Raw genomic sequence first — 11,821 nt, 5'->3', positions numbered from 1 at the left:
AGCGGCGCGTCTGAGATGATTTTTGAAATAATGCATCGCCGAATATATTTCGAATGAAACGTTTCCATGTACACGATTCTGTCTCGATTGGTACACAGACTTCACTGCATCGATTATACTATTTTATTTTACCAACGACGAGTTTATTGTCATCAACTAGTTTTCAATTTTAATTTTCTGTGGATTTTTCCACAACATAAAAAACATATATCGCCCAACGTGGGGCTCGAACCCACGACCCTGAGATTAAGAGTCTCATGCTCTACCGACTGAGCTAGCCGGGCGAATGCGTCTCATATCTCTATACAAGTGAATCATTCCACATAGCTCGTGTTAAGTCAAAAAGTGTCGATATGATAACCTGGCATTCGAAGATCTATATTTAGAAAAAGTTGCTGAAAATCATTAAAAAAAAACTTGTATTCATATCAAAAGCAACTCGGCGAGAAGCAACACGAAAAATGCAAGATGAGCTGAATCTTCTGTTTGACAAGAAAAAAAGGTTCCGATGCTCGACAAGCCGTAGTCATTGACTGGAGGATGGAGCAAAACGAGAAAAAAAACACAATCGAGAAGCGATGGCAAGCGGAACATTCGCTGAAACGGAATAGGCAAGAATTCTTGTAGTATCTGAACTTAACCACACCTCTTTTCGGGGTTTGTTTTGCTCGCCTTGCACACACGGCTGCCCTTCAGCTATTCTTCTCTCTTTCTATTGTTTCTCTCACATACACGCTTTCAGTATATAGCACTCTGGTAATCACGTGCTAATGGCCCATTCATCGTAATTACGTTACTCGGTATGTTTTAGGCGCGAAAAAACTGGGCCACTCGCCTCTTCTCACATGTTGTCGATGCTCCCAACAATGCAGTGCTCTTGTTTTTTTTTTGCCGAATAGCGGAAAACAAATTTCCTAGAGAGAACAAGAGAGAGAGATGCATTTCGGTGCATCTCGATGGTGTACTAGGTTCTCATTAACACGTTCGTCGTCTAGGGTAGTCGACCGGGTTTCTTGCGGGATCTGTCGGCGCGACGGAAATTAAACAGACTGATAAGCGGAAAAAGCAACAACACATCTTGAGGAGACTCGCGGCTCACTCATAGTTTCCTTTCTTCTAAAGCACTCTGTTAACCCTTTATAAGGCGTGGTAACAAGGCAAGGAATCGACTAAAGCGTAGACGTTCAATATTATTGCTCAATATTTTGGTTTGTGCAAAATAATTGTTCGTCTATGGGCAATATTGGAAGGTTGTGAAACTCACGAATCGTTCATTCTGAGAGTCGTGTATGATCTTAAACTTCTGGTACGATTTCCGACCAAATGCTTTACTAATTTATTCCAAACTTTGAAAAATCGGCTAGAAAAAACGGCTGAATGTATCAATATGAAACGTTCACAGATGTTTAGGGAATAAACTAAGCTAAATATTTGCCTGCAAACATTAGAACTTACTGTAATATTTGCAGAACTACAGTGGATTTTGTAAAGCACTATGAAAATCCTTTTTTTGCCACTTTTTTGAAATCGATGCAAAAAATTTAAATAATTTTTTTTTTCGTCAAAGTAACAAAATGTCCTAGTGCAGAATTTATAGGATATTTCAAACTGCCTTTCGATTTGCGGTGCGATGGTTGTTTATTAAATTATTCATCATCAAAGACGAAGCGGTAATTTTTCATTCAAACTTTAATATCTTTGTGTGCAAAGGTCCTACAAGAACGTTTTTGGAACCAAAAGCTGATTGATGAGGTTAATTGGATTTGCTGTTGAGTTGGTAGGCAAAAAATTGTGTTAGTCCAGAATATTCTTGAAAAAAAAAATCGATTTTTCATTTCTTCCCGATATTGTTGCCCACACCAAGATAAAAATATGTACAAAAAATATTCTAATATCTGAAAGTTGTAGCTTCAAAATGATGTGCATTCCATCGATATGCGTTTTTTTTTCACGAAGTTACAGGATGTCAAAAATCACTTAACAATCCCGATTTCGCATTCTCTTCCTCTAATTTTTTTGTCGAGTGTATTTGATACTTTATTACATGTTCACTATATTCATTAAGTTTTACGCTGCAAGCGTTTCGTCTTTCCTATCTGCGTTGACGGCATTGACTTTGTGTTGCACCATTTGGAAAAGGAATGTTATATAGGATTTTGAGAATGGAATAAACACACTTTTAAAATAAAAATTATGAATGAAAATTTACTTTTTCGTGCCGAATATGTATTCTATGTAATAGAGTAATACGTTTTCTCGCAGATTGTGAAATAATATTAAACTGAAATTGTGTCTGATAATAATTTTCTATTATAATGGTGAGTTTTTGAGAAAGTTTTAAAATACAGGTCGGACTCGATTATCCGGAATGTTGATTTTTTTTTCACTCCGGATAATCGAATTATAAAAAAAATTGTAAGGAAATCTCTTGGTAAACGTAAAATAATTATGATTCGCACTTATTTTTTCGTAAATTGCAGTATTGTAGCTACAAATTGTCTGGCGCCCCTATGGGGAGGGGTAATGTTTTGAAAACCGAAAAAAAATATTCATCGCCTTGTTACAGCTCATGGACCAAAATATTATTCAAATGGTCTAGACCGTCTTCAATCAAAAGCTTATGCGTGAGCTTCTTGGATGCCAAGGAGTGTTCTATGACATGGTGAAGTGAATCAACATTAGGGATGCTATGTTTTGGGTGGCTGAGGCATGGGACGAGGTACAGGCTGGTTCAATTGTCAAGTCATGTAGAATGCTGATTCAGTTTTTTTAAAACCGTTAAATAACCCAAGGGATATTATCAAAAATCAAATTTTGGGATTCAGATGACAACAAAAATCGAGATGACAGTAGATCTCTACGTTTCATGCAATTTGAAGACATTTGGCATCATTTTTTTTAAACTCCATTCCATGCACTTGGGTGATTTCACGGTTTTCGGAAAACTCAAACCTTGGCGACTTTGTGACAATAGTAAATAAGTCCCACTCGTAGAATTTAAGATGCCCATTTTCATTGGTACTCGTTTCTAATGAATTTTTTTTAACCGAATTAAATAATCATTTGCCAAAAAAGTTTTATTAAATCTATTCTTCTATAATATTGTAACATATGAAGATGATAATGAGACATATTTTGAGAATACAATGAGTCAATGAACTATCCAAGCAAGTTCAAAGGCTTATCATTTATTTTGTATTCTTTGCAACAATCTCAACACTTCTACCCCAACTTTTTCTTTTCCTTACTACATCCATGATATTTTGAATGATCATATTATAACAGACATTCCATGCCAAACCGATATAGTAGTTCTCGGATTTTCGCCAAAACTACCATTTGTTTGTTTATAGCAACATATTAGGCCCGTACTTTTCTATTTTTTATTAGGGTGCCCATTTCCATTTTAGGGTGGTCCAAAAAATCAACTTTTTCCTCTCTCTTTTTTTTTTTTTTTTTTTCCAAAAATGACTTTTTTTCAAAAATTCATAACTTTTGAACTACTGGACCGATTCAGATGATCGATATATCAAAATGAAGCTAATTAGCTAGTCGAAAAAAAAATATTTGGGGAGATTGGGGTAAGACGGACATGTTAAGAAAAACTTCTATTGTATCTTTGGAAACTCATGTTTTCCAAAACTTAAAAGCAGTTTTTTACAGTTCAATATACTGAAATGTGTTTTTCATGTTTTTTACTGAAATTGAAACAAGCCGAAAAGCAGAACATTTTTATCGATGCGGGTATAATGGACATGTAGTGGGGGAATATGGACAGGTCAATAATATACGAAGCGTAGAAGTTTACCGCTCGCGAGAGGAATAATTTCGCTCTCTCTCTCTCTCTCTCAGTGTTCGTGCGTCCAGTAACTGAAATAGAACAAAAAGAGAAAGCAATATAAAAAAGAGTTCAATATTATTCCCTTCACTTTCTATCATGCATTGGATGTGACTGACCATTTCAACCCCACCAGAGCAATTATTTCAATAATTTATATTTATCACTTACGAAAGAATTTACTTTTCCGTACGTAACTAATATCGCTTCCCTATCAACTCACAACCCTAAATATAACCATCGGCGAATTCAATTTTGCAATTAAATAACTCAAAATGCTTAATGTCGGAGCCGCAAAAATTACATTCACACGCGGAATTGTTTTTGATTTTCGGTTTTTGTTTCCCTATTTCACTATTCATTGTTATAGGATGGTAAATAATCTAGAATATCATGTAGAAGGGATTCCCATCAACAGAAATTTGAAAGTCATAATGCAACTATACAAATCAACCCCCACTGTCCCCACTACCCCCATTACCCCCACTGTCCGTCTTACCCACGGCTCCCCTACACTTGCAAAGGAATTGGATTTTGTTTTTGTAATTATTGATTGTATTTGATTTTTACTGTTTACATGACTTTGTACTAGAGGACGCTATATTTTTTTTCTTAAAAGCTGAGGTTTTTAAATAATGTATTCTAAATTAGAGAGGTATTTTCTTTCCTTTTTTACGACTAGCGGCCACGGCAATTATCACACAGCACAAATTTTCACTCAACATGTTGACTTCATGAAATTCCGGCAGGGACTGTTTGCACAATGTGGTTGTACGTCTGGGCTCGTGATTGTACAACATTTTGCACAACCTTCAATATCGCCTCCACACGGTACAATCTTCTAGGGGGTCACCGTCAAAATATTGGGCAACCCACATTGCTCAATAACATTGAACGTCTGTGGGCCACTTAAAACTTCGGTAAAACATAATTCTTACAAAAAGAAGAAAACATATTTATCTTTGTACCTTTGCATCTTTGATTCCGTATACTTTGTTTCAGCTGAAACATAGCTCAGAATTGTAAATATTTTTAAACAAGAAATTCGAACTTTTTCATCGCCTTCTTCTTCTTCAATGGCACTAACGTTCCTAGAGGAACTTCGTCGTCTTAACGTAGTATTACTTGCGTCATTTTTATTAGTACTTAGTTGAGATTTCTATGCCAAATAACACGCCTTGAATGCATTCTGAGTGGCAAGCTCTAGAATACGCGTGATCACAGTGCACTTTTTCATCGTATATAAAATTTATTTTATAAAAAACTGCATTATCTAACGCAGTAGTTTCTAAATAGACCGTTTCTTGTGAAAAACTTACCAACTTGTTGGATTTTGAACAAATTAAAACATAATTTTCTGTAGGTTTTGCGTTTTTTTAAATATAAAATTACCCCAACATTAATACACTTACACATTAAGCAGTCCTAAAATTGCAGATGCCCTTAGAAACCTTTGATTAAGCAAATTAATATTCTTAGTGCAGCAAAAAAAAATATAAGTGACAATATATATAAAAAAATTGGAGAAACAGAGGGCGAAATCGAAAAGGTTATTCCTGAAATGCTGTAACGTCGTGAAAAATCAACGTATGAAGATAAAATGTACATCATTTTGAAGCTAAAACTTTCATGTTTTGGATTATTTTACGAACATATTTTTGTCATAGCGTGTGTAGATGTAATGGGGAAAAAAGGTCGGGAAGAAATGAGAAATCGATTTCGTTCTGTGTTTTCAAACTTTTTGTAGACTAACATAATGTTTTGCCAACTAAGTCAATAGCAAATATAATTAACCGTATCAATCAGCTTTTGTTTGATCTCCATAACGCTCCTGTGGGATCTTTCAATACAGTGATATTTTTGTTTGGATGAAAAAATTTCCCCTTCGTATTTGATGATGAATAACTCAATGAAAACTCCAACCATGTTTTAAAAGGCTAATTTATTGCTTTGACGAAAAAAAAAACATTATTGAAATTTGTTGCATCAATTTTTAAAAATTCCCCAAAACAGGCTTTTTGAAGTGTTTTACAAAACTTTCTGTAATCTTGCAAATATTGCAGTAAATTCAAATATTTGCAGGCAAATTTTTAACCTGTATATCCCCAAAACCTGTGTGAACGTTCCATATTGATACGTTTAGTCATTTTTTCAGCCGTTCGATCAGCTCGATCGAGTTTAATTGTGTTTGCTATTGGCTTAGTTCGCAAAAAAAAAATATGAAAATATGTTAGTAAAATATTCCAAAACTATCAACTATCAGCTATCAACTTTAAAGTTGTTACATATGATAGATCGCTTACTTTAATGTTGTCAAAAATTCGGTAATCAAAATTTTCGATGAAATCATGGAATCATAGTTCGAAAATGTTGTAGTCAGTTATTTTAAGCAACTTTGTGAAATAAATTTCACCATGAAAATTAGAGTCACCATAAAAAAAAACCATTTTTTGCTCTTACTTTCATATTTTGAATTATACATGTAAACTGTCTTCTGACGACTTTCAAAGCTGCTGAAACTGCAATTTGTCAATATCATGATCCTACTCAAAGTTATTAATGTTTTTTCCCTTCTCATTTGATTGTCGTTGCTTTCTAGAGAAAACATACAAAATGGGCATTAGCGACATTTTAAAGGGTACATATGACTTTACATAAGGTGAAAGTTTAAAAAATATTTTTTTTTTTTGGTTTTAAGTAAACTAAATTTGAAATCATTTGTTTTTGGAAAACACATCAATAAATTTGAGTATGATTAAACTATTGAAAGGTTCTGCATTGTAAAATGTTTGTCTTGATAAGCTCTAAAAGCTGTCAGAGGACAGTTGTGATGTAGGATTTCAATTATAAAAGACCATGAAAAAATTATTTTCTTCTCCTACTTTTATATTTGGAATTCTACGTCAAAACAGTCTTTCAACGATTTCTAGACTAATCAAATTAGATCAGAGCTTCTCAAACCAAACATTTTGAAATGCAGAACTTGTCAATATCTTCATCTTACTCAAAGTTATTGATGTTTTTTTTTTCCGAAAACTCTTGTTCCAAATTCATATAGCTATATAATTATCATAATAACATATAAGTCATATAACTGTTCATGTATTTTTTTTTTCGAGTATTTAAAAAATAATGCGATTTTGAGAAAAATGATTTTTTTTTTAATGTTTTACATCCTTTGACTACAAAAATTATGGCCTTACCGCTCCCGCAGAATGCAGACTTTTCGTTGGTCGATAGTTTGGTCGGTCGACTTGATCAGTACCGAGAGATATGCATATGCGTACATTACACTGTTTCAGTTGGGTCGGGTTTAGCATTAGCAGGACAACCAAACTTGGCCGATTAAAAATCTGCAGTGTGCAGGGCTCTTATAGTTTTTGAGTTAGAAATTCTTGTAAAAATTTAAGGAAAAAAAAATTAGCCCCTTTTTAAAAAGTAGCCTAATATTTTTTTGAGATTTCACCTATGCAAAGTTACTTAAAGACCAATGTCTTTGCACCCAAAACATTTAACTGAAATCTGAGATGGTGCTGCCAATGTCCAGTCGAGTTGGCATTAAGTTCGTCTATTGCACAAAAGTAAAGAGTGTGTCACATCAAATTGCATCACGGAAAAAAACGCTGTAGAAATTTAATTTTTAGGAATTATATCTTCAGCTTTTGCTTATAATCAGATAAGAGTGTATAGATCACGTTGGTCATGCTTCACTGTCAATTTTTCGTAAATTTGGAAAAATGTCGTCGAACGAAAAAGAGCGTCGTGAATTAATCCTGCACACTCATTTCGAGAATCCGGAGTTGTCACATCGGGACATCGGTAAGATGCTGGGAATCGTCCAATCCACGGTCAGCAGAGTACTAAAACGATACTTCGAGAACCTAACCATCGACCGGAAGGTGAAAAACGGCAAAAATGGATGCTCCGTCAGTGAAAAAGATCACAAGCGCTTTGTTAAGCAGTTTAGACGTGATCCGAGAAGTTCGGTGCGGGATGTCGCCAATAAGCTGAATTTGTCAAGTTCATTCGTCCAGCGGACCAAGTAGCGGGAGGGCCTGCGCACATACAAGGTTCAGAAGGCGTCGAAAGGCAAAACATGATGGGGAAGACGCCCGGAAGCTGTACACCGAAATGCTGACGAAGCCGCATTGCCTGGTAATGGACGACGAAACCTACGTCAAAGCGGACTTTCGTCAGCTGCCGGGCCTGTTGTTCTTCTCCGCAGAGGACAAATTCAGCGTTCCGGAGGAGATTCGCAAGCAGAAACTATTCAAGTTTGCCAAAAAGTACATGGTGTGGCAAGCGATCTGCTCTTGCGGAAAGCGGAGCGCCCCCTTCGTGATGACCGGCACGGTAAACGGGCAGGTTTACCTTAAGGAGTGCCTACAGAAGCGCTTACTACCACTATTGAAGCAGCACGAGGGCCCGACTATCTTCTGGCCGGATCTCGCTTCGTGCCACTATTCAAAGGACGTGTTGGAGTGGTACGAAGCCAACGGGGTCACCTTCGTGCCAAAGGAAATGAACCCGCCCAACGCGCCGGAGCTTCGCCCAATAGAGAAATATTGGGCGATTATGAAGCAGGCCCTCCGGAAGAACCCAAAAGTTGTCAAATCGGAGGCGGACTTCAAGAGAAAATGGATTTCTGTTCAAAAAAAACTACAACCTAACGTTGTACAGAACCTTATGGACGGGGTAAAGAGGAAGGTGCGAGCATACGGGCTTGGGCTCGAAGTATGAATAAAAAGAAAATGCCAAAAGTTGTTTAATAGTTTTTATTTTACTGTCTACAATTCAAAAGGATCGGTCTACTGGTCGAATTTCTACAGCGTTTTTTCCGTGATGCAATTTGATGTGACACACCCTTTAGCATTTACCGGGGAATTTAACTGATTTTTCACCACGTTTGTTTCGGAACTTGGCCGCCAACACTATTCCATCAGAGCCGTTTGCAGCACTCGAATTAGATTTTTTTCCAATCGAAATGATCAGCCAGAGACGTTTCCTCCTCCATTCGCAACAAAGCCATCGACCGCCGGATGTACGTCTGGGCAGCTAAACCTTTCTTCGCAAAGGTATTTTCCAATGACGGCCACTTCTCTCTTGCTGTCGTCTTGTCGCGAATATACTCCAAATGGCTGTCCGCAATATACGCTACCAGAAGTGCTTTTGCTTTTTCGTCCTTCTCCAGAAACGCCACTTTCGCTTCCTGTTTCTCAGGGGGATCATTCGTGATGGCTTCTTTTACATCGTGCGCTGAAAGCTGAGTTTCCACTCGGAATTTCCACGTATCGTAGCCTTCACCGGCAAACTGCACGATTCCTGCTTTCCTCGCACTGGACATTCTGGAACGACTGTTGCACTTTTCACTTTACTCCCAGGTATCGTGTGACTGGGCCCATAACCTGTTGATAATTACGTTATACACTGGTGGCTTTATTTAGCAATATTAATGATTAACCTTTTGACAACGGTTTTTTTATATCCTAGTGGTTGTTATGCAATTGTTATTTACATCATGTATAGTAACCATTGTTGCTAAGAAACTTATATAAAACAAACCTAGGAAACTAACTGGAAATCATAGCCTACCATGGATGCATTCGGTGCATCGGTCGAACCCCCCGGAGTGGCCTATCGCCTCGTAGTTGCGTACTACTATAGGCCATTCTGGAGTGCGTTGGTCATCGGTGAGGAAGTTCGGTCCCACGGCTGCCGGACACTACAACCGGCAATACTCCACCGTGGTTGCCTCAGTTAAGGGAAAAGTCCGTTCCATCACCGTTGCTGCGACGTCATCGATTCGTGAGTCCCCTCAAACAAAACTGTGAGCATATAAATCCCTCCATAGTGGGGAAACGATTATGCGAGTAGGATAGAGTAGGGGTATAAGTTTGACGTCATCGTTAGGAGCTAGGTTTAGTTTGGAAAAATAGACGATTTGAAGAAAGTTTCTGGAATAGTTTGAATTTTTATTTAATTTCTTTAGTTGTTTTTTAATATATTGGTTGGTTTGGTTGGATTCCCTAAAATAGGAAACTCCGGATCAGTTTTTGGTAAGTTAGTTTAAAGTCAATTGAAGGTGGATACTGTTGATACTAAATTTGAATCCCGACAGAGGACCTTTGTCCTCTGGCGCGAAAGTCGGAGATTTTGAAGACCTGAGCAGGATCCTCCTTATAAGTTGCCAAGGGAATTATGAAAATAGGATGAATATTCCTGGAAAGAAGCGAGACATTGCGTCGAAAGCTCGACCCCAGTGTGATTTCTCTGTCAACCAGTATGGATAAAATTAGCCCCCCGTCATATTCTAACCTAAAAGCAGTTATCAACCGTATCAACCAAAAGTAAAAACCAAAAAAGAAGCACGGTAATCGAATCCAACATCAGCAATAGGAGTGGATAGTGAAGCAGTAATATCAACAGAAACAACTACAGTAGTAGCAACCACATCGGCATCAGCAAAAACATCGTCAGCAGCAGCTACCAAATTTCAATCTTCCTGTCACAACATGAACACGAGTGTGCTGATGCTTCCTGTCGCAACGTGTTCAATTCCACCGTTCACCAAGCAGAAGGAGTTTATTAATCAGTTTCCTTTTCAGAACTGTTTTTCCAAAAGAATTTTCGTTGTGGACGACCGAAGGCACGTTTCAAATCGGTGAACCATGCTCCACTTTCGTGTTATCGATCCAACACACACTGTGATACCATTTCGGTTAAGCATACTTTTGTATTTTTGCATTACTCGCAAACATTGATGTTGTTTCCAGCTAGCGACTGGATGACAGCGATGGATTATTTCTTTGGAGATACTGTTTTGAGAGCGTTGGAGATGTAAATTTTGTAAGAGATACTGAAATGCTACTTTCATTTTCAATAAGGTCAAAGTTTCAGTGTCGCTCTAGATACACTCTGTCGAACTTCTATAAGACCACCCTGACTCTATTTCGTTTCAAAACAAAAAGTTAGAATTTCAACAAGATACATTCATACATTGGTGAATGCTTAGAATAAAGTATATTTAACGTCAATTTCGTTCAAAATAGTAGTTTGTTTATTAATTGTGCTTAAATATGATAATTTAAGCTGTCCAGTTTCTATAAGACCACTTAAAAATTCATAAGGATTATCAATGGGAAATTCAAAACGATCGGCTGATTTACATGTCAATCATTGGCAACCTTGCCATTTCGGCTAATAACCTGGAAAATTCGTGTTGGAATAATATTTACCAAATGTTGCCGAACGAATTTCTCGATATTTTTCCATGTTTCCGAAATTGCGACCTTGAGCACTTCAATCGTGGTGTACCGTTTTCCCTCAGTGTAAATTCTGCGTACAAGGATCCTCCTGAGATTTTCAACAGGATTTAAATCTTGAGAGTGAGCCGACCAGCCCAAAAAATTAAGTTTTTGTCCTTAATCCAGTGTTGGAAAAAATCATCTTCGCTAAGATCAAATGCACAGATTTTCGGGCTAGGTTGCATCGAAAACCTATATATTCCAAACGAAAATTAAAATGAGAGATCCAGGCAACCATTGAATATGAGCAAATGAACTTTTGTACTTCAATATGTTTTGATGTTTATTTTTTCCACCCAGTGTCCGTTTCATCTTGATTATCGGAAACGTCAGAACTGAATTTCATTTCAGCCAAATGAATATCAGCTGTTGTTAACTTCTAACCTGAGGCTGCTGTGTGCGATTGGGTTTTGCAGTTGCGGGATGCCGTAATCGGAAATACCTTATGAAATTCCCGATGTCGCAAATGACTTGACGGTAGCTAAAACCACTCGTTGTATCCATTCTGCATATGCCGTTGCTACCGTCTCGCCAAATAAAATTTATTTTGAACTTCAATTCACTGCCAGAACGAATATCGTTTCGGATGTGATGAATATCAATTTGTTGCTTTTGATATTAAAAGTATAAATAACAGCGAAGTTATGAACCCCACTCAATGTCGCATTCATTCATTATA

The 11,821-nt window shown here is 37.1% G+C and overlaps 1 non-coding gene across 1 annotated transcript; it reads right to left on the bottom strand.

Annotated features, from left to right (window-relative positions):
- Positions 1-211: 211 nt before the first annotated feature.
- Positions 212-284, bottom strand: Trnak-cuu (transfer RNA lysine (anticodon CUU)). Its single transcript has one exon. It is a non-coding gene; the product is annotated as a tRNA-Lys (tRNA).
- Between the last annotated feature and the right edge of the window lie 11,537 nt (positions 285-11,821).

This window comes from Toxorhynchites rutilus, chromosome 3 (assembly GCF_029784135.1).
Source record: "Toxorhynchites rutilus septentrionalis strain SRP chromosome 3, ASM2978413v1, whole genome shotgun sequence".
NCBI classification, from domain to species: domain Eukaryota; kingdom Metazoa; phylum Arthropoda; class Insecta; order Diptera; family Culicidae; genus Toxorhynchites; species Toxorhynchites rutilus.
This window is presented reverse-complemented; position numbering and strand designations above follow the sequence as displayed.